Genomic DNA, 25754 nt, shown 5'->3' on the forward strand with positions numbered 1-25754 from the left:
TAAAAATTAGCAGTGAGTAGGATTGTCTACATTGGAGGTATTCCTCTTGGTCAAAATGGGAAAAATTCTAGGACGCCTGGATGGCTCAGCGGTTGAGCATCTACCTTTGGCTCAGGGCGTGATCTTGGGTCCTCGCATGGACTCCCACATCGGGCTCCCAGTGAGGAGCCTGTTTCTCCCTCTGCCTGTGTCTCTGCCTCTCTCTGTGTGTCTCTCATGAATAAATAAATAAAATATTTTTAAAAATGGGAATAATTCTGACATTTATGTCAATGGACTATAATTAAATAATATAGCCTGACACATGGGAGCTCACATGTTGGCTACATATATATCTAAAATATTAGCACCATATAACTATGCCAGCTGCTGGTGAAAATGCATGGCTATATTTACATAGTAAAGATATTTATATGCCAATAAAACACGTTTGCTTATAAACCGTCTCCCAAGAAAAACACTCTTCTAATTGTGACATGTACTAAAATTTAATGCCTTATTACAAATAAGTACAAAAATTTGCACATATGCATCTCCCTTCCTTTGTGCAGAATGCACAGAAGTGTTAAAATAAGTAAAACCATTGGCACATGCTCAGACCACATCAATTCTTACTCATCTAGTGTCATTAAATGAGAAGCCCTTTGCCTGGGTGATTGGTAAAGTTACAAGGCTCAGCAATTGTTAAATAATTTTAACAGGGGTAATTGGGTGATGGGCATTAAGGAGGGCACTTGAAGTAATGAGTGCTCGATGTTGTATGCAACTGATGAATCACTAAATTCTATCTCTGAAACTAATGAGTCTATGTTAATTAAATTGAATTTAAATAAATAAAAAATAATATTAACAAATCCATATATAGAGCTTACTATATATTAAGCACTGTTTTTTGGCCAGTAGTGCTTATTAATGTAAAATAAGTTCCACTAAAATCCTGTGGGGTATATGCTGTCAATGTCCTCATCCTATAGCTAGGAACACTGAGGCACAGACAGTGATTAAGTAACTTTTCCAAGGTCTGACAGCCAGTAAATGGCAGAGTGGGGAAACACTCAGTCTTGTTCCAAAGCCCATCCCTTAACTACATATTCTTTGCAAGTGTAGAATCAGTGAATTCAAATAAGTCAACATGCCCAAATAAGATGTTTTAATTAAAACTGGGATTCTGGGTTTTTCACTTCTGAAAGCGAAACAAGAACTCACAACTTTCCTTCAACTAAACTAAATTCTTTTTTTAAAAGATTTTATTTATTTATTAATGAGAGATGCAGAGAGAGAGAGAGAGAGAATGAGAGGCAGAGACACAGGCAGAGGGAGAAGCAGGCTCCATGCAGGGAGCCCGATGCGGGACTCGATCCCAGGACTCCAGGATCACTCCATAGGCCAAAGGCAGGCACTAAACCACTGAGCCACCCAGGGATCCCCTAAACTAAATTCTTAAATAAATGTGGTATCATAGACATTTCCAAGCTAAAGCCTCAGTGCTACTTACCTTAGAATTAAACACATCAGGGTAGGTTTACTCAGGGTCTATTACAAGAACTTCTAAAAAAAAATTTTTTTTTTGAGAATGAGCTTATTCTAAGAAGAAAGAGAATTAACAAGCAAGCTTGGTAATCAGAAATGAGGACCAATTTTGAGTACAATGTGCTGTCTGCTTTTGAAATTTGCTTTTCAGCATGATGCTTATGAGTTTATCTCTAGGAAGCTGAGGTCCAAAGATAAAAATGTAAAAATCCATTTTCACAAAAGAAGAATTAGTAATATATACATCAAAAAGAGTAAGCAGCATTGCATTGGTACCCTTTAAAAAAAGAGTATGGTACAAAAAATGGAGGGATGAATAAGGTGAGTACAGAAAATAAGAAACTTTGCTACATTTAGGGCACTGACACATTAGTAATGCTTGAAGTTTCAGCCATACCCTGCCCCTACCACCATGGGAAGGCTCGAAACCTTTCATGGCAGCACCTGGCAAAATGCAAGTCTGAGTCTCTGGCTTCACTATCTGGGCTTAATGGATTTGCCAGTGACATGGGGCCGAGCTTTGTGTCAGGAGGAGGCAGGGTGGCTGGCACAGAAATCAGCACCATGGACAGCAGGTGCTGGCCTGGCGCTGGGGCACCACCCGCCAAGGGGTGCTGATGTGTGGGGAAATGTGGCAGGCACCAGGTGGAAGCAGGAAAAAAAAACATGTTTATACTCATTTGATTGAAACCTCATTAAGGCATTCTCAGAAAAATTGAGTGATAAGGAAGGGAAAGTTTTAGAGAATAGAAGTTGTATAAAACAAGGTAGAGCTACGGCTAAAGAAATACTGTTCATCACTATAATGTTATATCATTATTATTTGTGCAACTGGTGCTTTGATACAACAGGGGAAAATCCAGGTTACAAATCTAGTTGCTTTCCCCAGGAATAGCTTTTGTCTTGTATATTTTTAATATAGTCTTGACTAAAGATAGAAAAATGTCTTTTAAATTTCAATGTCAGTGATATAATGAATGATAATGTGTTCAGAGTCCAGAATGTGGTCTACTTTCTCTATATTTTGCCTAAAATATGTGAGATCTGTGAAGTACATACAATCAGCATTTTCTTGTGATTTAGAGAATTCTATTGAAATTGGTTAAATAACAGGAAGAGTTCTGGTTGCCTGTTGGTGCATAAAAAATAATTAAATCTTAGTGGTATAAAAAAGCAACCATTCTATTAAGCTATGTTTCCTATGGGCAAAGAATTCAGACAGAGCATAGCCAGATGGTTTATGTATCAGGACTCCACCAGAGAAATAGCACCAGCAGGATGTATGTGTATTAAGAAACTTATTGCAAAGAATAGGCTTACATGATTGTGGGGGCTAATTAAGCTAGTCTGACACCTTCAGGGCAGGCTTTCAATAAGGGCAGGCTTCAATATCTTGGACGGTGGCTGCCACTGGTGGAATTTCTTCTTGTCTTCAATTGTATTCTATTGTTTCTCTGCAAATTCCACCTGTGGAATTGCAGGCCACAGGTGGAATTTCTTCTTCCTCAAGGAATCTATTCCATTATGAAAGCTTTCGACTGATTGGGTTAGGCTAACCCATATTACCCCGGATAATGTCTTTTACATAAAGCCAACTGATTGTAGATGTTAATCATGACTACAAAATTACCTTCTTATATAGATATAAAACTATCTATCTATCTATCTATCTATCTATCTATCTATCATCTATCTATCCACACTAGATATAAAACATATCTAGGGGGACAAAGCAACACCTTAATTTGTGTTTGATTGAATAACTGGGTGCAGTGGCCTAGCCAACTTTGACATAAAAAACTGATCATCACAGTTTGCCTCTGCTCTGCAATGTCTGGAAATTCAGCTGGGAAAACTTGCAAGGTTGGGGTCACCCAAAATGCTGGGGAACTGTAAAGGATTTCTTCACTCATGGGACTGGTACCGAATTTAAAGGCTAGGCTCAGCTGGCTCTGTCACTGGAGTAGGATACTCATGCCCTCTTTATTTGGCTTTGGCTTCTCACAGTGTAACAGCTGGGTTTGGGGAAGGAACAAGCTGAAAGGAAGTGCCCTGAAGGAAAACTGCCAAAAGAACAGGGAGAAGCTGTGTGGCTTTTACTGACCTAGCTTCAGAAATCATGAAGCCTCACTTCTGCACATTTTATTGATAACATGCATGTCACAAGGTCTGACCCAAGAGGAGGGAACAAGACTGCCTTTGATGGAGGAGTGGCGAGGTCACATTGCATGACAGCACATAGGATGGAGGATATTGTTGCAGCCACCTTTGAAAAATATTGTCTGCCACAGGTTATGAAAATGTACAGTGTCTCTGCCAACTGAAATAAAAGAAATGTTTAGAAGTTCACTACTGTTCATCAGCTCACCTCAGACACTCAAAAATGGCAGAATTTAATAGCATTAAAATTGATTTCTAGAAATATGTTGCTCTTTTCTCCTATTCAAAAACCTATCAAGTTAGGGCTTCTTATTAAAAATATGATAATTTATGATTGCTCTGAGACTAACCCACTTAAAATTTCAGTGACCTTCTGGGAGTAAAGCAGATATTGGAACCTGTATTAATGATCTATTGCTGTGTAAAAAATTACCACAAACTTGGTAGCTTCAAGCAACATACATTTATGGTCTCACAGTTTCTGTGACTCAGGAGTCTAGGCATGGCTTAGCTGGGTTTTTTGTTTCAGGTTCTCTCACAAAACTGCAATCAGGATTGTTGGCCAGGGATGGGGTCTCTTCTGAAGCTGAACTGAGGAAGGAGCCTCTTCCAAGTTCACATGATTGTGGGGTGCCAGGATTCAATTCCTTGTGGGCCATGGGACTGAGACTTCCAATTTCTAGTTGGCTGTTTCCTGGAGGCTACCCTTAGCTCCTTGCTATACAAGCCTCTCCGTATGGAAGCTTGCTTCATCAAAGCTACCAAGGGTGAAAGTCAATGGGGAGAGTCTGCTAGCAAGAGGGAAGTTAGTATCTTAGGCGATGAAATCACAAACATGACAGAGCATCCCCTGGTCACAATTTCTGCTCACTGAAGGGAGGGAATTCCACAGAGTTATGAATACCAGGGGGCAGGGCTAATTTGGAGCCATCTTAGTGTCTGTCTATCACAGGAAGGTTAGATGCAATTGCCACAGCTTGAGATAAGGTAGAGGCACTAGGTAGCCAAAAAGTGGATGCCTAATTCTACATCTTCTCAGCTAATCTCCCTTCTGCTATTTCTGCTGGGCCACCAGCTGAAAGTGGCTCATTTGAATACCATTTTTACCATCTAAATACACTGATCTAACATTGATAATTGATCTGGTTCTTATTTTTTTTAAATAAAGATCTTTCAACATAAGCTCTTTCCTGACCTCCGAGACTAGGAAAAAATCTTGGAAGCTGTTGAAATATTTTTCCAGCACTTTGAAAAAGCACAGAATTGCCTATGCAGTCCTTGTCTGTATCAAAACACGAATGTGAGAAACCTGGAATGTCTTCTAAGTACTCATACACAGTGAAGCATTTTGTAAAGACACAGAGTTACCTATTACAAAGTCCAGGAAAAGCCTTCTAGCAGCCTCAGTCCAAACCATTCATCAGATGCTAAAACAAATGAAATTGAATAGCATCTCCCAGGTGATGTCAGCTGGAAAAAAATTGAAAACCATTTTTGATTTGGGCTTTCTCTGAAAAATATAGCATATTTTATGGAAAGAGAAGCTTTCTTATTGTGTCCAAATATATTTCTGCATGAGTTCTTTGTGGTAGTAAATAATATGTATGTCTTGGACACTTATCTGCGGTTGATAGTTTTCCAGTAATTTAGTGGTAATAGGTTTTATTTTTTTAATTTTTAAAAAATATTTATTTATTCATGAGAAACAGAGAGAGAGAGACAGACAGATAGACAGACATAGGCAGAGGGAGAAGCAGGCTCCATGCGGGGAGCCCGATGTGGGACTCAATCCCAGACCCCAGGATCATGCCCTGAGCCAAAGGCAGATGCTCAACCGCTGAGCCACCAGGGATCCCATGGTAATAGGTTTTAAGGAGTATACACTGAGCTATATAATTTCTCAAAATTGTTTCTCTAAAACATAGCTTTATATTTCTATCCCCTTTTCAATTGTCCATAATACTATTTTCTATTTAGATACAGATGTCATTTTTCCTTTTTTAAAAAAGACATTTTGTTTTATTGAAATATAACATATATACCACACATTGCATGAATTATAGGTATAAAGCTGGACAAATGATCGTACAGTGTATACCTCCAGGTCAACTCTAGTCAGATCAAATATTAGAATATTACCAGGATCCAGTTCTTTCTCTACAAAGTCCACTCTCTGGACTTTAAACATCATGCATTTGTTTAATCTATTTTTGTACTTCATATAAATGAAGTCTCATAGTATATCCTCTTGTATGTGGCATTTTCATACAAAGTTTACTTAGAAAATGCATTCATATTGCTGTGTATAGCAATAGTTCACTAATTTTCAGTGTTGTATAGCAGTCTATTGTGTAAGTATAATGTAAATCATTATTCTAATAATATCAGTTTCTAGTTTGGAGCTATTGTGAATAATGTTGTTAATGCACATTCTTCTACAGCCTTTTGCTACACATTTCTATGGAGCAGGTACCTAAGAGTAGTATTGCTTGTTTATAGGGTATGAGCAGTTCAGCTTTAGTAGATACTCCCAAATGGTTTTCCAAAGTGGCTGTACTAACTTAAAGCCATGCCAGAAAATGCTTTGAGGGGAAAATTGAGCTCGCCTTTCCACATTTCCCTTCTTTCTTGGATATTTGTCCCTTAAACCCTCACTGTTTTGGAATCTTTCATATGCCTTCAATCAAATCTTTAAAAATATTTTGTCTGCTTTTCTTAGTTCTCCTCTGCCCCAGCAGGAGTTTGTTCTGCAGAAGTCTAATAGACTGTTCTCAGAACAGAAATCCAGTCTGCACGTCCTTTGAGCCTCAGGAACAGTAAAAGCTAACTTTTATTTTGTTCTCCTAAAAAAGAAATGAATGAGTAAGAACTACACAGGCAAGTGAATATAAACAGAAAAAACAAGAAGGAATAGCATACATAAAGACAAGGGCATAATGTATGCAGGGAATCATAAGTAGTTTAGCATAGCTCGATCACAAATTGTGAGATGGTAGTAGAAAAATTACAGAAGCCATGTTATAAAAGACCTTAATGCGATACTAAAGAGCTTGAATTTTCATCTAAAAGCTGAGGGGGATCATTGGTCATTTAGTGCAGGAAAGAATAGGATCAGATTTTAATTTTCTAAAATTTATGTTGAAAGCAGTATGGGATGTATCTGAGGGGCCAAGACTGGGATCTAGAAAATTAGTGTCATGAAGAGGTATAAAAGAAAGGATAGAGCTTAAATGAGAGAAAGGGGAACAGATTCAAAATATGTTTGGAAGGTTAAGTCTGTAAGAAAAATGAAGAAAAAGTGAGAAATGATGCCCAGTGTCTTGCTTGGGTGAGCAGGTGCACAAGGGTGTCAATACCTGACACGTGGATGAGAGCAGGAGGTCTCTTGGATTGGTAGAGGGTGGAGGCAATGATTGAATTCACTCTGGACAATGTCCATTTAAAGGTGCCTTTGGGAAACACAGGTACATGTGTGAATGTGGAACCTGAAGATACTGGGAGGGGCTGGTGATAAGATTTTGGGTTTATCAGTGATAGGTGGTTGTAAAAACCTTGAGATCAATTAGATAACTCAAATGATGCTGCTTATGCAGAGCAAGAAGAGAAATGGACCACAAACAAAGCCTCACCCTAAGAACGACAAACAGAGGGAGATGGAATGATAAAGCAGATCAAGAAAACATTACCAGAGAAGCAGAAAGAGAATCAGGACAGAGAAATGTAATCAAACCAATGAGATACATATTTTAAGGAAGGAGAGGTTAAGAGTGTTAAAGCTGGAGAGAGGATTTCTGAGATAACAAATGTGTTTATTATATTTGGACATTAGAACCTTATGGCTTTAGTTGGCTAGAAGGGAAAGAAATCAGATCATAGTGATCTGAGAAACAAACAAAACTTACTCTTGAGATGCTCAGATGAGAAAGAAATGAGAGACAATTGTAAGGCTAGAAGATACTGAAGGGTCAAGGATATTTTTTAAATTATGAGGGATGTTTGCACGTGAACTGGAGAAGGTAGGGCTGTAACACAGAAGGAGGAACTGGGCTGATCTCGAGAGGTCAGGAGAGGGTTAACAGATTGAGAAAAGTGGAAACTATAGCTGGAGACTGTAGAAGTGTAGCAATTCTGAGTAATTGCAGGATTCTTTGCTTTCTGTGTAATGCTTTTCTGAAATACTTGAATTTTTATGGTTAGCATGCGTTACTATTATAACCAGAAAAAGCAATAAAGATTAAAATAAAGATGCAATGAAGCATTGGATTTCTGTAAAGATTCAAGAAAATCAGAATGAGAAAAGTCCTCAAAATATGAAATTAGATTATTGAATATTATTCTCCCTGTACCTTTGTTATTTAAATGAAAACACTTATTTGAAAACCAAGAATTTGACTATTTGTGGGGGGCATCATTCGGATTTTTTCCCCAAGTAAATAAAGCAGCGTTCCTCTCAAGAGAAAAATAGTTCCCTAAATATACACGTCATATAATTCATTAGAAAACATTATCCTAGGAAGACTGCTTGTAGGCACTTAATCATCTATTATTTTCTTTCTCTGAATAGTTCTTGTGATATTATTCATAGCATAATTTGCCTGATTCAGTACTATGTTTAACGATTCCAAAAATAACCTATTGATTCCAGCAAAAATTTGACAAGGGAAAGGATTTGGCAGAGAGAAATGTTATACTTCATGAATTAGTGCCTGTACCACTCAATCATCTTCCCCCTTTGCTAGATTGTCCCTTTTGGTCTAGCTCAGAAGCTAGCAAGTGAAAAATGAAAAACTATCTATTATAAGTGAGTGATGGGAAAAGCAAGATACTTAAGTGAAAGTCATCGAATATTATAAATTCATGTGAAATTCTGAGGATTCCTCTATCCTCGCTCCCTCCCTGGATGGAAGTGGGACAGATTATCTATTATATTGCTGAGCGTTGTACTAAGAAAACTATATTAAGTTAGTAGTGGTTGGGTACGGTGTGGCCGGATCCAGTCTGCTCCTCGGAGATGGACAATACAATTCCTCCGTGTTTGCTGTATCCAGGGTGGCAAATAGGCTTCATTTTGACTGCACCTCTGATCAGGTGGTCAGGCTGCCTGAAGCTCTATCATAAATGGGCTGGAGGCATGGAGTGGGTGATAGCAGAAATGTCTGCTATGGCAGGTGGAGTAATGATAACCTGGGAACTAAAAAGGTAAAGGTGTTGGAACCTCTGCCTTTGAGGGTAGCCCACAGTGGAGATCCTACTCATTGGCGTGGTGCTAGCAGAGCAGGAGTGCCAATGAACTGAGTAATTGCAGGATTCTTTGCTTTCTGTGTAATGCTTTTCTGAAATATTTGAATTTTTATGGTTAGCATGCGTTACTATTGTAACCAGAAAAAGCAATAAAGATTAAAATAAAGATGCAATGAAGCATTGGATTTCTGTAAAGATTCAAGAAAATAAGAATGAGAAAAGTCATCAAAATATGAAATTTTTCATATTTTCAAATTTTTCACTGGGAGGTTTGGAGATCAAGGGTTCACATAGGGAGAGTATAGGAGGAACTTTGCGGGTGAGAGAACATGCAGGATCAAATTCCCTGGATCTGGGCTCAAGCCTTGATGTGGTGTGACCTTGGGTAATTCATTTGTTCTTTCATCAGCAGGAAAGAATGAGAATAATAAAAATTTTCTTGTTTTTTTAAATAATAAGTGGTTAATAGGATTGGTTTATTCTTCACATACATAGATGAGAAGTGTTTGTAAACTCTCGAGCACTATTACAATTTTTTAAAGATTTTATTTATTTATTCATGAGAGACAGAGAGAGAGAGAGAGAGAGAGAGAGAGAGAGAGAGAGAGGCAGAGACACAGGCAGAGGGAGAAGCAGGCTCCATGCAGGGAGCCCAATGTGGGACTCGATCCCGGGTCTCCAGGATCCCTCCCTGGGCTGAAGGCAGCGCTAAACCACTGAGCCACCCAGGCTGCCCACAATTACAATTTTTAAAAATTGATTGGTAATGAGTGTGTCTGGATGACTCAGTAACGCCTCCGACTCTTGATTTCAGCTCAGGTCATGATCTCAGGGTCTTGAGAGGGAGCCCCACGTTGGGCTCCATGCCCAGCATGAGGCCTGCTTCAGATTCTTTCCCCCTCCCCACCTCTGCTCTCACACACTCTCCACACACTCTCAAAAAAAAAAAGAAAAGAAAACCGATCAGTAGTGATATAGTTATGACATGTTCACAAATAGCATTTATTGCATTTTGCATTGAATCCTAGTGATATGAGAGTAATATATCCAGTGCTGAGAGAACGGACAAGAGAGAGATCATTTCCTGCTGGAGAGATGGCTCCTCACGAGGATGGCTTTATGAGGAAAGCAGTGTTTCAGCTGGGCCTCAACGGTTAAATAGGAATTTGGTAGTTGAAGATAAAAGGACTAAAAGGACTCTTCTAGGAGGAGAAAACTGGGTGAACGAAGGCCTGAAATGAAGAAAACAAAAAAATAAGAAAACAATAGATAAATCCTGAAGTTTTCCTGGTGCTTTATGATTTAGAATGTCTTTTTTTTTTTTTTTTTTTTTTTTATAACTGGTTGAGAATAGCCATACCATTTGGCTGTAGCATGGGATGTGCTTTGGAGGCTGGAGAGAAATAAGATTGGGGATCCTGACTGAGATAATATTTTGGAGGAATTTGAATTCTTTCTTAAGGAACATGCATAGAGATGAGCAATCCACATAGATGCAAAAAATGTCATGAACAGAGATTCCAATTCTCTGTTGTCACAGAGGAGCACACTGCATGTACTTGGTATGTTAATAGATTATGCATTTTATAGATTTTATTTATTTCCCTTCCCTGGATACTTGCTTACAACTCTACATTTTGCAGGACTTTAATGATGCCTTCTGTGTACAACTCTTCTCTGACCCTTAATACCTCTCCTGAGCAATTGTACTCCTTGCCTGGGCACATAGCTTTTAGTGCCTTCATGGTCTGTGCAGGAAAGGACTTCCAAATTCATCTCTTATTGCACCCCTCCCTTGTTCAGAATCCCACAGTGCTTCTGCCTTGCGTTCTGGATAAGGTTTGGACTGCTTGGCCTGGCATTCATCTTATCTGGCTGTAAATACCTTTCTAGTTCTATCTCCTATTATTCTTTGATATATGCCCTATATTCCAACCATCTTTTTTCTCTTTCTCCTCTAAATATAGTTTGAGCCACTTTGACCTGCCCCTGTGCTCCCTTCCTGTGCATTCAAGTTGTACCTAATCATTCACTAGTAAATTCAAATGCCAGTTCCTATACAAAGTTTTTTCTAAACCTTACATCTGGAAGTGATCATTCATGCTTTTAACTCAGAATTGGTAATACTTTTATATCGCTTACTATGTCCTAGACACTCTCTTCAACCTTTTACATAAATTAACTCATTTCATTCTTACAACACCACCTGTAAACCAGGTATGGTTACTGTTTCTATTTTACAAACGAGAAAACTGAGACATATCCTTATCTTGCCAAACATTACGTAACAAATAACTGGCATAGTTGTGATTTGAACTGAGGAACTCTGACATCAAGAGTTGGGCTGACTGCTATGTTATTATATGGCCTCTTGCAGCATCTTATAACAGTTGGCACCTGCCTGTGGCACTTAGTATTTTTAATTTGATTGCTTGTAGATTTATTCTACTTGCCCACTTTGCCTGACCCGGGGCCTTTAACTCTTGGGAACCCACCTACTGTAATTGGAAATGCATGCAGTAAGAGAGAAATCTGGGTATCCTGTTTCTGACAATGGCCAAAGACCCAATTTTTACCCTGGTCTAGGCTTGGTCATGAATTCTTGCTCCATTACTATTTACTTGACCTTTGTCTTTGTCTCATACATTGGCGTTTGTCCTCTATTCTTGTACCTGATAACCAACGTAACTTCTCCTTTTTCTCTTTGTTTCCCTTGCATGTGTTTCTGTCCTTGGGTTTCTACTATATCTGGCTTTTAACCCTGAGATCCTGGACCAACATGTCTGGCCACTCTTGCTCCAGCTTTTTTTGGGAGAGAGTCAGAAACTACAGTATTAGACATTCCTAAGGGCAGAGATTCTTATCATCCTGTATCCTATTCCTATAGAACGAGGATGTATCTTCCACATAGGAACTCTGTAATCTTTTATTGAATAAAAGGATGAGCAAATGAAAGTGGCCACCATCTGCTTATTGTCCTTGACTGCTAGTAATGTCTTTTCTGATGATTTTTACTATTATTTGTTTCTCGCACTATCCTTTACGTTGAAATCGGATTTCAGCCTTGGCTCTCCAAATCTTACGGGTCCTGCTATGACTCAACTAGTTAAAATGGTAGGTGCTTATTGGGCACAGAGAGGATATAACAGAAGATGCAGACACTGATTTTAAAATAATTTCATTATCATTTTCTCATAAAAGTTCACATATATAAAAACTTGTTATATTAAAAATACCAAGTTAACAGTTTCAGATGAAAGTAGTTGTTGCAAGTAGACACACAACTAAACAAGAAGTAACAGGACAGATGATAATTTGGGAGAAGAGGACAGGATCATCTCAGGCAGGATGGCTAGCAAAGGATTTCAGAAGAATGAAGAATTTTAAAATTTTATTTTTCTTTTTTTAAAAAGTTTTTACTTAAGTTCCAATTAGTTGACATACAGTGTAATATTAGTTTCAGGTACAGAATTCAGTGATTCATCACTTACAGAACAACACCCAGTGCTCATCACAACCAGTGTCCTCCTCAATCCCCTTTACCCACTTAGCCCATCTCCCCATCTACCTCCCCTCCAGCAACCCTCAGTTTGTTCTTCATAGGTAAGATTCTTTTTTATGGTTTGCCTCTATTTCCTCCCCCATGTTCATTTGTTTTGTTTCTTAAATTCCACATAGAGTAAAATCATATTATATTTGTCTTTCTCTCACTGACTTATTTTGCATAGCATAGTACTCTCAGGCTCCATCCATATCATTGCAAATGACAAAATTTCATTATTTTTTGTGGCTAATATTCTGTTGTATGTATGTATGTATGTAAGCGTGCATGTGTGTGTGTGTGTGTGTGTGTGTGTGTGTGTGTGTACCCCAAATCTTCTTTATTCATTCATCAGTCAATGGACACTTGGGCTGTTTCCATAATTTGGCTCTTGTAGATAGTGCTGCTATAAACATCAGGATACATGGATCCTTTTGAATTAGTATTCTTGTATTCTTTGGGTAAATACCTAGTAGTGCAATTGCTGAGTTATAGGGTTGTTCTATTTTTAACTTTTTTCGAGGAATCTCCATATTGTTTTCCAGAGTGGCTGCACTAGTTTTTATTCCTACCAGCAGTTCAGAAGTGTTCCCCTTTCTCCACATGCTTGCCAACACTTGCTATTTTTTGTGTTTTTGATTTTAGCCACTCCGACAGACATGAAGTGATCTCATTGTAGTTTTTTGATTTGCATTTTCCTGATGATCAATGGTGTTGGGCATCTTTTTATGTGTCTATTGGCCATCTATATACATCTTCTTTGGAAAAATGTCTATTCATGTCTCTACCCATTTTTTAATTGGATTATTCATTTTGGGGGTTTTATAAGTTCTTTATATATTCTGGATACTAACACTTTATCAAATATGCCATTTACAAATGTCTTCTCAAATTTCATAGGTCGCTTTTTAATTTGTTGATGGTTTCCTTTGCTGTGCAAAAGCTTTTTATTTTGATGAAATCCCAATAGTTTACTTTTGCTTTTGTTTCCCTTGCCTCAGGAGACATATATAGAAAGAAATTGCTATGGCTGATGTCAGAAAGGTCTGTGTTCTCTTCTAGGATTTTTATGGTTTCAGGTCTCACAGTTAAATCTTTAATCTATTTTGAATTTATTTTTGTGTTTGATATGAGAAAGTGGTCCAGTTTAATTCTTTTGCATGTAACTATCTAGTTTTCCTAATACCATTTGTTAAAGAAACTGTCTTTTTCCCATTGAGTAGGATTCATTGACCATAAAGTTGTGGGCTCATTTCTGGGTTTTCTATTCTGTTCTATTGATGTCCATTTTTGTACCAGTACCATACAGTTTTGATCGCTACAGCTTTGTAACATACGTTAAAGTCTGGAATTGTGGTAAAAAATAACATAAAATTTACTATCTTAACCATTTTTTAGTGTATGGTCAATAGTGTTAAGTATATTCACATTACTTTGTAACAGGTGTCTAGGACCGTTTTGTCCTGCAAAACAGAATCTCCTATACTTATTAAACAATTCCCATCTCCCCTTCCTCCTATCTCCTGATAACCACCATTTTACTTTCTGACTCTGTGAATTTGAGTACTTTAGATCCTTCATATAAATGGGGTCACACAGTTATTTGTTTTCTTAAGAATGTAGATTTCGAGCTGTGTCTTTAAAGATGATTGTGATTGAATAGGCAGAGATGAAAGGGGCTACATAAGGTAAATTGATTAACATAGTGTAGTGTGAAAAGGAATTATTTCCTTAACATGTACTGAGATAGATAGAAGCCAAGGCATGTTCCTTATTTATTTACCTTGGGCCAATTCCTCTTAAGTTATGGGTGTTTTGAGGAACCTGGGTAGCTCAATTGGTTATGCACCTGCCTTTGGCTCAGGTCATGATCCCAGGGTCCTGGGAATCAAGCCCCACATGAAGCTCCCTGCTCAGTGGGGGGCCTGCTTCTCTCTCTCCCTCTGTCTGCTGCTCCCCCTGCTTGTGTTTTCTCTCTCTCTCTGTCAAGTAACTAAATAAAATCTTAAAAAAAAAAAAAAAGTTATGTTTTGACTGCTGTTCACTGTGTATATTTATATCTGACTTTTTTTTTTTTTTAAATATCTGACTTTAGCTGTGGTTTTCAACTAGGGAGGATCTTTGGACATTAGTTATATAGACTTATCAATGTAAATTGTGATCCAGAAGATAAGCAGATTGTTGTCTAAAAGCATGGACACTTGGGGTCATTGTTTTCACTTTAACTGTGATGGAATGGAGTATTTGGGTTTGGCTTTGAAACAAAGGTTTTCTGTTTGTTTGTTTTTTTAAAGAACCAACCCATCAAGATAGGAAATCTACATACTGCTTTGTGTAATAATGAACTTAGGCACATAGATAACACATGTTTTACTGTTGTATTGCTCTTTTAATCAACAATTCTATATCATTAGGAACTGGTAATTTTTTTTTACCTAAGAGACAAGGTTCTGACACAGTTCTGAGCCTTTTAGGTGCAGTCTTCTTCTTCTTTTTTAAGATTTTATTTATTCATGGAGACACAGAGAGAGAGGCAGAGACATAGGCAGAAAGAGAAGCAGGCTCCTCTCGGGGAGCCCGATGTGCGACTCGATTCTGGGACCAATATATGCCCTGAGCAGAAGGCAGATAGATGCTCAACCTCTGAGTCACCCAGGCATCCCTTAGGTGCAGTCTTCTTGAGTTTTGGGTTATTCGTCCTGGACAGGTCACATGACTCTCCTTCACATTTGGACAGGACTAGACCTCACATAAGGGATCAGCCACAAGTCCATGTGGTACCTTAGGGTGAATGAGGAAAAGGGGCCTTTTCTTCAAAACAGTAACTTCTATCTGATGGGATATTGTCTTGATAGATATCTGCTGCCATCTGCTAAAACATTATAATAATTTGGTCAACTATATGAACAGTGGCCTATAGGGTTGTGCAGGACAAAGACTATGGAAGAGTCTTTCAGAAGCACAGTGGCCATCGACAGAAAATGGAGCAGAGCACCGAGGTCACTCTCTGTGAAGGCAGAGGAGTTAACAGGTATAGATTTTTCCCTGTAGATGTGTCACAGGGCAAAACAAGATGGAAACTTAGAACTTGAGTCTCGATACTAGGAGATAGGCAGAAAATGAAAATTAAGTGTAATACCAAAGTCGAGAAGTGGAAGGTTGGGTTTGCCAAGAGTCAGAACTGAGGGGGACAAGCGAAATGCACGTATGAGGATTTTGGATAAGAAATGTGGGTATTTGAAGCAGCTTTTTACAAAATTATAATGCAAGTTTGCACAGGAATATATAGTTAACTTAAAGGAACAAGAATGGGGCAGATAACAGTTTATGTTCACAGTAGTAGTAATAATAACTCACATTTACGCAGTGCTTCAGAATTTATAGGACATTATTAATACATGATATCTTATTTTGATATTTTTGAGTACCTTTTAAGGCAAGAAAACTATTTATCACGATTTTATAAATAAGGATTAATAAGTTTCCGTGACTTGCTCAAGTTCATATATATGATAAAGCTAAATTTCAAGAATATTTTATTTATTTACTTATTTGAGAGAGAGAGAGAGAGAGAATGGATGGCAGGAGGGGCAGAGGGGGAGAGAGAATCTCTTAAGCAGACACCATGCTGAACATGGAGGCCCACACAGAGCTCAGTCTCACCACCCTGAGATCATGACCTGAGCCGAAGCCAAGAGTTGGACTGAACCACCCAAGTGCCAAATACTTCTCAAATACTTCTGAGTCCATGATATTTTTTAATATACCATGATTTATTGTTTTTTTCTGATAAAGTTCCACAAAAGTTTCCTGATTAAACTGTTCCCTAGACTTCTACTGCAAGTCACCAAATTTATTTCCTTTTATTTCTGGGCACAAAATATAGACTCCTTTTCCAGCCACATTACTAAATGATAGAAAATGATGTCAATCACTTCCAGGCCTGAGCCATAATGCAGTGCTCATCTCCCTCTCTCTCTCTCTCTCTTTTTTTTTTCATCTCCCTCTCTTTTACTGTCTTGATGTCATAACCATGGCAGCCTTAAAAACTACATTTTTAAAAATTCAATTAATTAACATATAACGTATTATTCATTTCAGAGGTAGAGGTCAGTGATTCTCAGTCTTTTTTTTTTTTTTTTTAAGATTTTATTCATTTATTCATGAGAGACACAGAGAGACAGAGAGGCAGAGACACAGGCAGAGGGAGAAGCAGGCTCCATGCAAGGAGCCCAGTGCAGGACTTTGATCCCAGGGCCCCAGGATCATACCCTGAGCCCAAGGCAGGTGCCAAACTGCTGAGCCATCCAGAGATCCCCTATCAGTCTTATATAATACCCAGTGTTCATTACATCACGCGCTCTCCTTAATGTCCATCACCCAGTTGCCGCATCCGCCTACCCCCTCCCTTCCAGCAACCTTCAGTTTGTAGAAACCATGTGTTGAGGATGGAAGAGTCTCTATCCACTTGAGTATTTGAATAACTACATGGAAAAGAGCCCTTCCTCTTCCAAGGGATCATTTCTATTGAGTTTATTGAGCAGGAAGTAAACTTCTATCAAGTTAAGCCCCTGAGCATTTGGGTTGTATCTATTTCTTACAGCGGCTAATGTTACCTTAGTAATGACCTCTCTTTACATTATTTACATGTAGCCTCTACTATGTAAGCATTTCGCTCTTATTTGATTATCTGTGACTGAAGTTATTTGGGGTAGGTGCCCAAGTTTTGCTTTAAGGCTGGATTTATACCATTACTTCCATTTCCTCTTTAATCCCTCTGGTCTTTGAAGCACATGGAATTAGGTTATATACTTTGCCATCTCCCCCCCTACACACACACACACCTTTTAAAGCAATCTACTCTCCTCCGCATCACTCCCCCCCGCCCCCACGCATTATGGATTTTAGCCATTAGTTTACTAAATTTCTCACCATCACTATTTTTGTTTATTCTTTGACGGTCTCTTCCTACCTCTCCAGTTCACTTACTCCAGTGTAACTAAGTGAGAGTAATCTACTCCAGTAATTCTTGGATGCCATTAGGAACCCCAGTCCACTGACTTTACTGTTATCTCACTGGCCAACATCCATCTTTACCTTTACCTGGTTAAAATTTCTCGGTCTATTGTTAAATAATTTCCATGTATACATATTCAGCTCCTTTGCCTTACTCCTCCTACTGTTTTGATCTGGGAGAAATCCAGCCTTGAGTAAATTCAACTTTGTTCCTATTCCATCATTGGATCAGTACAACTGAATGTAGCTGGGGAAAAAAATGCAACAGTGCTTTCTAGGCTAACTTTAAATTTATGTTCACAAACCTCAACTGGATTTGGTGTCTGGCCCTCCTCTACTTTCCACATATGCTTTTTCCAGTGATTCCATCCAGGTCTGTGGCTTTAAATATATCATATGTTACTAACTCCCAAATGTCTATACCCAGCCTTAACTCTTCCTGCGTAATCCACACCTGGATACTCTACTCTCCATGTGCCTACCCAACAGGCATTAAAACGTCTCAGCAGCCAGGGAGACTGGATGCAATGTCCAGTGTAGTCCTCGTCCAGTTTCCCAGCCATACCTGCAATATTGGTGAAGGAATAAGTACCACCAACAACTAATGTTTATTCAGTGCTTACTTTATGCTGGGAACTTTGCACATAAAATGATCTAATCTTCACAGAAAATCTATTAGACAACATAATTATTATCATCTCTGCTTCAGAGAAGGGGAAACTGAGATTCAGAGCCCAAATGGCAGAGTTGGAATTTAAATCAACTAAGCAGGGCTTAGCAGACTTTTGCTGTAAAGGACCAGATAGTAAATATTTTCAGTTTTGTGGTCTATATTGTCTCTGTTACAACAAACCACCTCCACTCTTTTAGCGTGAAAGTAGTCACAAACAGTGCATAAATGAACACATATAGGTGTGTTCCAATAAAACTTTATTTACAAAAATAGGTGATAGGACATACTTAACAGGTGATAGATTGCCAATTCCTGCTTTAAATGGTTATTGCTGCATTGCCTGGGTTAAATGAATGACTGAACAAATGAATGACACCCTCTTTGGCACCAACCCTCCCCTGTTTTGTTCCCTCCCGGTTCTCTCATGAGTATTCGTGAGACTGCTGGAAAATCACGTCACTGCCAAGGAAAAAAAAAACAACACAATTACTCCTTAGGGCTGAGTGAGGAACGCAAAGGGAAAAATCTTATAAGAATAGTGTTTTGCTCCTAAGTTGGGTTAGGTGAGCAATGTCCTAGGTCTCTTAGACTCTAATAGGATGGCTAAGAGATGTAAATCATAAGTTTTTGGTCCGGGAATATGTTCCTTCTAGGATGGAGTCCTAACATTTCTCACCAGAACCTTCATGATCTGTTTTAACTGTCCAGTGTCATTATTTTCTACACTTACTCCCTCCAGCAACACAGGAGACCTTGCAGGATTTGGAACATGCAGGTTCCCTCTCACTTTTAGGTCTGTGTGTATCCTGTCCTTTCTGCCTAGAAAACTGTCTCACTTCAATGGCCAGGCTTACCAATTGTTTGTTCTTTAAAAGTCTGCTGGGATGCTATTTTTCTCCTGGAAGTTGTTGTAAACACTCCATAGCAAGTGGTCACCCTTGCTTTGTGTCTACTAATCTCATGCTTGTTCCAATGTAGTTTTTAATCACTCTACATAGAAATTGCTCTTTTGCGAGACTGTCTCCCTAATACTTCCAGTGCTTTGAGAGTGAACACTATCTCTTACTCATTATTTTAAGTCCAGCACATAAAACAGTGCCTGGCAAAGAGTCCCTCAGGAAATAATTGTTGAATGAATGAGTGAATGATGCACATCAGATTTTTCTTAGGAGTGGCTGAGAGAAGCTTTATTTGTATTGTGTTCCATAAACCTTGTTCCTACCCTCTCGATATCTCAGGTGGTTGGAGGGATACTCTCTGGGCCTTAGCTCAGCAGAGTGAGTAAATGACTGTGTCTACTTCTAGCTGGAAAGCTATATGTAGAGCATTTGTCTCTCAAGAGTATTAACTGCTCAGAAAAGCAGGGCTTAGAAAATAAGGTTGGGTGGCTGGCTATAATCCTAGAAGTATATAAAGTCAGTGGCTGTGCATATAGTGGAAAAAGCATAACCTTGGAGTCAGGCTAATTTAGGTTCACATATCATCTTTTCCACTTTAAACTTCTCTGAAGTTCACTTTCCTGATCTATAAAATAGGGATAAAATATATGTCTTGCATAGTTTCAGCAATATGAGAAGGAGATTAAAGGGAATATGCCCAGTACCATGTCATCTGGTGGGTTCTTATCACACACAGTAGCTGCAGCCATGAAGGGCTATCATAACCCTTTGATAACCACAGGGTCCAAGATTGCTTACAAAAACCAAAAAGGCTGTCTGGAGTTTATTGACAGCACCCACTTGCATTATAATGGCAACTTCAGGAGGGAATTGTCCGCACTGTTGGATTTCCCATCCCTGATAGGAATGAGGTAAATATACAAGGCTCTAAGTTCCTATAAGTACACTTTAGAGTGTAGGTCTCAGCCACCTGAAACAAAGCAAGTCAACCTATGCATGTGTGAGCACACATGCGAACACACACACCCCACAGAATTTCTCTGTTGTTAATTAACTTGCCATTGATAGGAGCACATGAGACATGAGAAACAGATTACTAAATTAGGTAATATTTTGAACAAAATAGCACTAGGGTAAATGCTGTCATTATTTCACATCAAAATTTAGCCAGAAGGTAATTGGTTGACAGAAGAGCTAAGCACTGCCGAGGAGAGTGTTTGAGCAAGGGTGTTCCTCTGCTGGTGGTTAGCTGTGAAGCTGGGGAGGAAAGCGTTACAGGTGTTTTCCATGGCTGCCAATTTCCCTACTGTCTTGGGTGCTGCAAACTGATTTTCCTCTGCCAGTGCATGTAGTTTACAAGACGATCCTCACATAAAACACAGTGGTTACATTCATGAGAACATATGCAAAATTAAACCACTGACCCAGTAATCAAATAAAACTTCTCATAAATTATTGAGATTGTTCTTTGCTTTTCTTAAAGCAAACAAGCCCTTTGTCCCTTAATTTTCCAAATAAATGCTCTTGCAACAAATAGGAACTTTATGGGTCCAGAAGGGGATGCAAGCAATAGCCCTGTGGCCTCCCAGTGAAATCAAAGACTTCCCTCTGCTTCCTGGACACGGGTTAGGGCTCTTGTGCCTGGCTCTACTAACACAGGCCAGGCATGCATGGCAGCATGGTGGGTCATTACCTGGTAAACCAGAACCCGGGGTAAATTGGACATAAGGTCTCACAATGACTTGGACTTCACCCAGGTAGGCCTCAGGTAGAACCTGATTTTTCTCGATCAGTGATTATTTCTACATTATCACATGCAATTAAATATCAGCATAGACTGAAGGAACAAAGAATGCAGTGACTCTAAAATCATGATTATATGGTCTCAAGAGTACATTGGCAATAGCACCACCTTACTTTCCTGGTAGGCTTGATTAATATTAATTAACGTCTCTCTCCTGAATGCATTTCAATTAATGGAAGGGAAAGCAACTCTCAGGTGTGTTGGATGAGGGACCGACTGGGCTGTTGTTAACATTTCAATTGAAGAGTTTACACGCGGTTGAAAATCTATACTGCTATGTATGCTTTGATAGAATAAATGTTTATCGTTTTCGATATTTATTGACTGCCTACTGTGTGCCAAATACTCTCTTGGCAGGATGTTTCCTGAATGAGCTCATAATTTACTTCAGGGTTCTGGCTATGGATGTAATTTAACATGATTGGAGAGAAAAATGGCTCCATTAATCAAACTGATGGATTTGTAAATTAAAATATATGAATCAGGATTTATGCTCCTATAGTACATTTATTATAATAAATATTAAAGTCTAGTGCTTGCTTCAGCAGCACATATACTAAAATTGAAATAATACGTTAAAGATGAGCATGGCCCTTGCACAAGGATGACACACAAATTTGTGAAGCATCCCTTATTTCTAAAAAAAGTTAGAAATCTACATCTAGACTACGTTAAATTAATGCATATTTTAATAAAGAAAAGGTCATTTGAAAATTCAGTTACAAATTATTTAGCTTATAGAATTTGTTCCTAAGCCTACTGATAATTTGAGAACGTATTTAATGTGTAGGCTATGTTTTCTTTGGAATTTGACGATTGTGTAAAATGATTATTTAGCAGTTGAAACACTGTGGAACTTCCCTTACTTTGAAGTGCATGTATGTTTGGGCACATTTCTGCTGAGGTAGTTCGGGGTGATTATTTTCTTTCCTCTTCCTGTATTAATACTGCAGAATCTTTTTTAGTAAGAGAAGCTTGTTGCAATTTCAGCTGTAACATAGGCAGAGAACTTTCAGTAAAAACCGACATGCTCTTCTACGTAGTTGACCAGAAGGAGGCTCCCTTCCACCTCACTGTTATGAAGTTCACTAAAAGCTTCCAAACTTAATTCTTCCCAGGCGGTTCCAATATTCCCCAGGCTCTCTCCATCGTTGGTGGTGGTATGGGCAGCACTCCGAAATTTTCCTTTCGGGAACAGAATTTAAACTTGCATCATAAAAAGATTTCAGTGAATATAAAACGTCTTTACACCAACTCATTTATCTATTTTTCTCCTACTTGAATGACAATTAACAAAGATGTTGGGATAAAATTTTCCTCACTTGGGATATCTCAGTATTCCTTAGCTTAATTCTTAAGCTTTGTTTTCTTTACAGCTTTGTTTTGTCAAGCATGTCCAATACATTTTTAAATAGCATTTTGTTTTATTTTGTTTTTTTAAGTAGGCTCCACGCCCATCGTGGGGCTTGAGTTCATGACCCTGAGGTCGAGTCACATGCCCTACAGACAGCCAACCAGGCACCCCAACCGAGTCCAATACAATATTTTAAAAATTAATATTTTAAAATGTATCAGTAAGGCGTTTGGATTTCTTAAAAAGCATAGCTGTCTCCGCCTACCTATTCATCTTAGTCTCTGTGCATCTATAGGTAGGAGACACGTGTTTTAAAACAGAGGGTAATCACAGTTCACCACAGAAGCCCTAATTACATTGCGTTTGACAATGAAAAAGCCACTAGTAGATCCAGAGCAGAAACAAAAGTGCAAAATGTTTGCAGAGTGAAGAGGGATGTATCCACTGCTGTGGGTACACAGTCCATTAAATGATGTCATGTGTTCATTTTGAATACTTGATTTTCAGGTTTTGTTCTTCGTTGTCAAGGCAGTTTATGGAGTTATTATAAAAACAGCATTGCTGCTCGTTGGAGACTTGCCCTTTAATGATGAAGCAGAGCCGGTTATGAAATACCCAACTGTGACTAATTTTGGAGGAGTAACATCTCAAATAAATTGTCTCCTCAGAATGCTGTTGGAGCTAGTGAGCAGCAGAATGATGATGCATTTATCTGTGCTAATTGCTCCTTTGAGGGTTTATTCCTAGACAGGGCACAGAGTAGACTAATGCTGTACTTCTCACCTCTCCTTGTCACAAAGATTTCAGTTTTGGAGAAATATGATAAGCAGAATAATGAACCTCGGAAATGTCTGTGCCCTAATCCGTAGAACCTGTGAATATGCATGGTTTGTGGCCCCTTCCTGCATTTTCAAAGCCACCTGTATAACATCTTCAAATCAGTCTTATTCCTGCCTCCCTCTTACAAGGACTCTTCTGATTACATTGGTCCCTCCCAGATAATCCAGGCTAATCTTCCCATCTCTACCTTAATCACATCTGCAGTCTCTTTTGTGTGAAGATAACATATTCACAGGTTTCAGGGATTAGAGCATGGCTATCTTTGTGGGGGCCATTTTTTTACCTACCACAATAAGTGTTTGCATGCCAGGTTTATACTCTTAGAATGCTCACTCTTAGAATGTTTCTTCTTGGGACACAATTCCAATGCTATGAGGAAGTCCAAGCAACCATGTAGAGAGGCCTCCATAGGGAAGAACCAAAGCGTCTGGCCAACACTCCCAACTGAGCTCTCAGCTGGCTGCCAACACCAACTCCTTGCCATGGGAACAAGGTCCCTATAAAAACCTTCCAACTAACCCAATGCCCAAGCCATCACCACAGAGCAGAACTTTTTGATCAATCCACAGAATCATGAAGGATAATAAATAGTGGTTGTTATTTTAAACTCCTAAGGTTTGGATGTGGTATGTTATGTAGCAATAGGTAATTGAAATGCTACTAGTCTCTTATAACTACTACTTGAAATTGAGGGATTCTGACTAGAGGAAGTTGGGTTCTTCTATCAAGTATTCAGTATGAAACAGATGACATAGGTCAAAAACATAGCGTCCCTAGCTCAGCACCTGGCACATAGTAGGTACTATAAAAGTAAGAATTAGCTTTTCCCAAGTAGTCTTCTTGCTACAGAGATTAACACCTACCTCTGTATTGAAAGAGATGATTTCTCCCTGTTAGAGAAATGTATTTAATAAGGCACGTAACAAAAATTTTCTGATAATTTTGCTTGGTGGTCCATAATTTAAAGTTATAAAGCCTTAACCTGAACAATGTCTGTATTCCAAAACGATCTTTTCTCAGAAAATACATCTTAACTAAATTTTAGAATATGAAGTGGAGTCTTGCAGTTCATATTGTTTAATTGCGCTGTCACACAAGAATCTTGGAATTTTTCTTAGTTTGTTCAATTGCTGTAAATGACTTCTGAAAGTAATATAATTACAACTTGTTACGGTTTATGCATTCATAGAATTCATGGAGCAAGCTGAATATATAACTGTTCATTTGGAGCCTAGTTGATTACCATTTGAAAACAGTTAATGGAGTAGCTGATTAGAATACATTGCAAAGAGTCATGATTTAATTTCACATCACCTAGAAAAATTTGATGCCATGTGTGTTAATGGCAGTTTTGAGGGGCATAAGGATTGACATGTTTTCCTGAGCTAAGCGATATGGCCATGCTGACTCAGTGAAAAACTCACATTTCAAAATACATGAAGTAAATAATACAATGCAACCTTCTGTGATTAAATTCATCACCTGAGTATTAAAAATGTGAGTGAAGTTCATAAGTAAGGTTTAAAGTGGTGCACTGTGAGATTTGGATGGAAATCCAGCTCAGTTGGGGTTTTCAAATTTTTATAGCAAACTATTTGAATGGATTATGTTCACTTTGTGTTCAGCCTCCTTCCCCCCCCCCCCCACCTTGGAATCACCAGACTGAAGCTAGAGAGATTTTTAAAAAACTCACAAATCTGTCATGTCATTCCCCCCACTTAAAGCTCTTTAGTGGTTCCCTGTTGCCGCCACATAAAAATCCAAATTTCTTAGCTCAGCAGACAGGGTTCTGTGTGATTTTCCACTGCTGATTTTGCAATCTTATCTCTTGACCATTTCCTTCAATGGCTCCAGACATGGAGAAGGACTTGTAATTATTTTCTTCCCTAAGCTACTTTTGGCCCAATGGCCTAGCTATTCCCTACATATCCCTAACGTCTTGTTTAAATGTTACTTCATCTTAGGAAGCTTTTCTTGACCCCTATCCTCAAGGAGCCTAAAAGCAACTTCATGTGCACCTCTGGTACTTCAGTTTTACTCATTTGATGGCACTGATGACGCCAAATCACGATTGCCTGTTGAATTGTCAACTGCCCTCCGCTGAGCAGAAGTATACTGCAGGGAGTACTGTGTCAGGTTAATTTTTGACTCTAATGCTAATATGGTACCTGGCACATAGAGGAACTTGATATGAATTCACTACATGAACAAAGATGTATTTGCTCAAAGTGAGCAGAATATAAAAGAACAATTATCAATGCCTCGCATTTAGTAGGCACTGGGTATGGATTCATTCATTCATCCCTTATCATGGATCAACACCACAGGATTCATCATTAGTTATATGCCATTTCCCACTGGCTTGCCATGTGTTATTTACAAAGGAGTAAGCTGTTGAACTGTATGGTAACATCATATAGAGCAAAATTTTCTTAGAATGGAATAGGCTGGATTCTATAAAAGCTGAAACAGTAGCTTCTTATTTTTAGGACTTCGTGACTTTTTTTTTTTTTTAAAGTAGGCTCTGCGCCCAGTATGGAGCTCAGTGTGGGGCTTGAACTCCCGACCCTGAGATCAAGACCTGAGTTGAGATCAAGAGTCAGACACTTAACCAACTGAGCCATCCAGGCACCCCAAGACTTTGTGTCTTATGATCTTTAACATACTCACTCTGTATGCATCCTTCTAATATAGGT

General features: G+C 38.6%; 1 long non-coding RNA gene and 1 other non-coding gene across 2 annotated transcripts in view; both read left to right on the forward strand.

The window, feature by feature from the left end:
- LOC112914874 (uncharacterized) overlaps positions 1 to 25754 on the forward strand; it is a 158018-nt gene that overhangs the window by 52055 nt on the left and 80209 nt on the right. The window lies entirely within an intron of this gene.
- Positions 21397 to 21503, forward strand: LOC112915087 (U6 spliceosomal RNA). The gene has a single exon (XR_003233986.2). It is a non-coding gene; the product is annotated as a U6 spliceosomal RNA (small nuclear RNA).

The sequence above is a fragment of the Vulpes vulpes genome, chromosome 10 (genome assembly GCF_048418805.1).
Source record: "Vulpes vulpes isolate BD-2025 chromosome 10, VulVul3, whole genome shotgun sequence".
NCBI lineage: Eukaryota > Metazoa > Chordata > Mammalia > Carnivora > Canidae > Vulpes > Vulpes vulpes.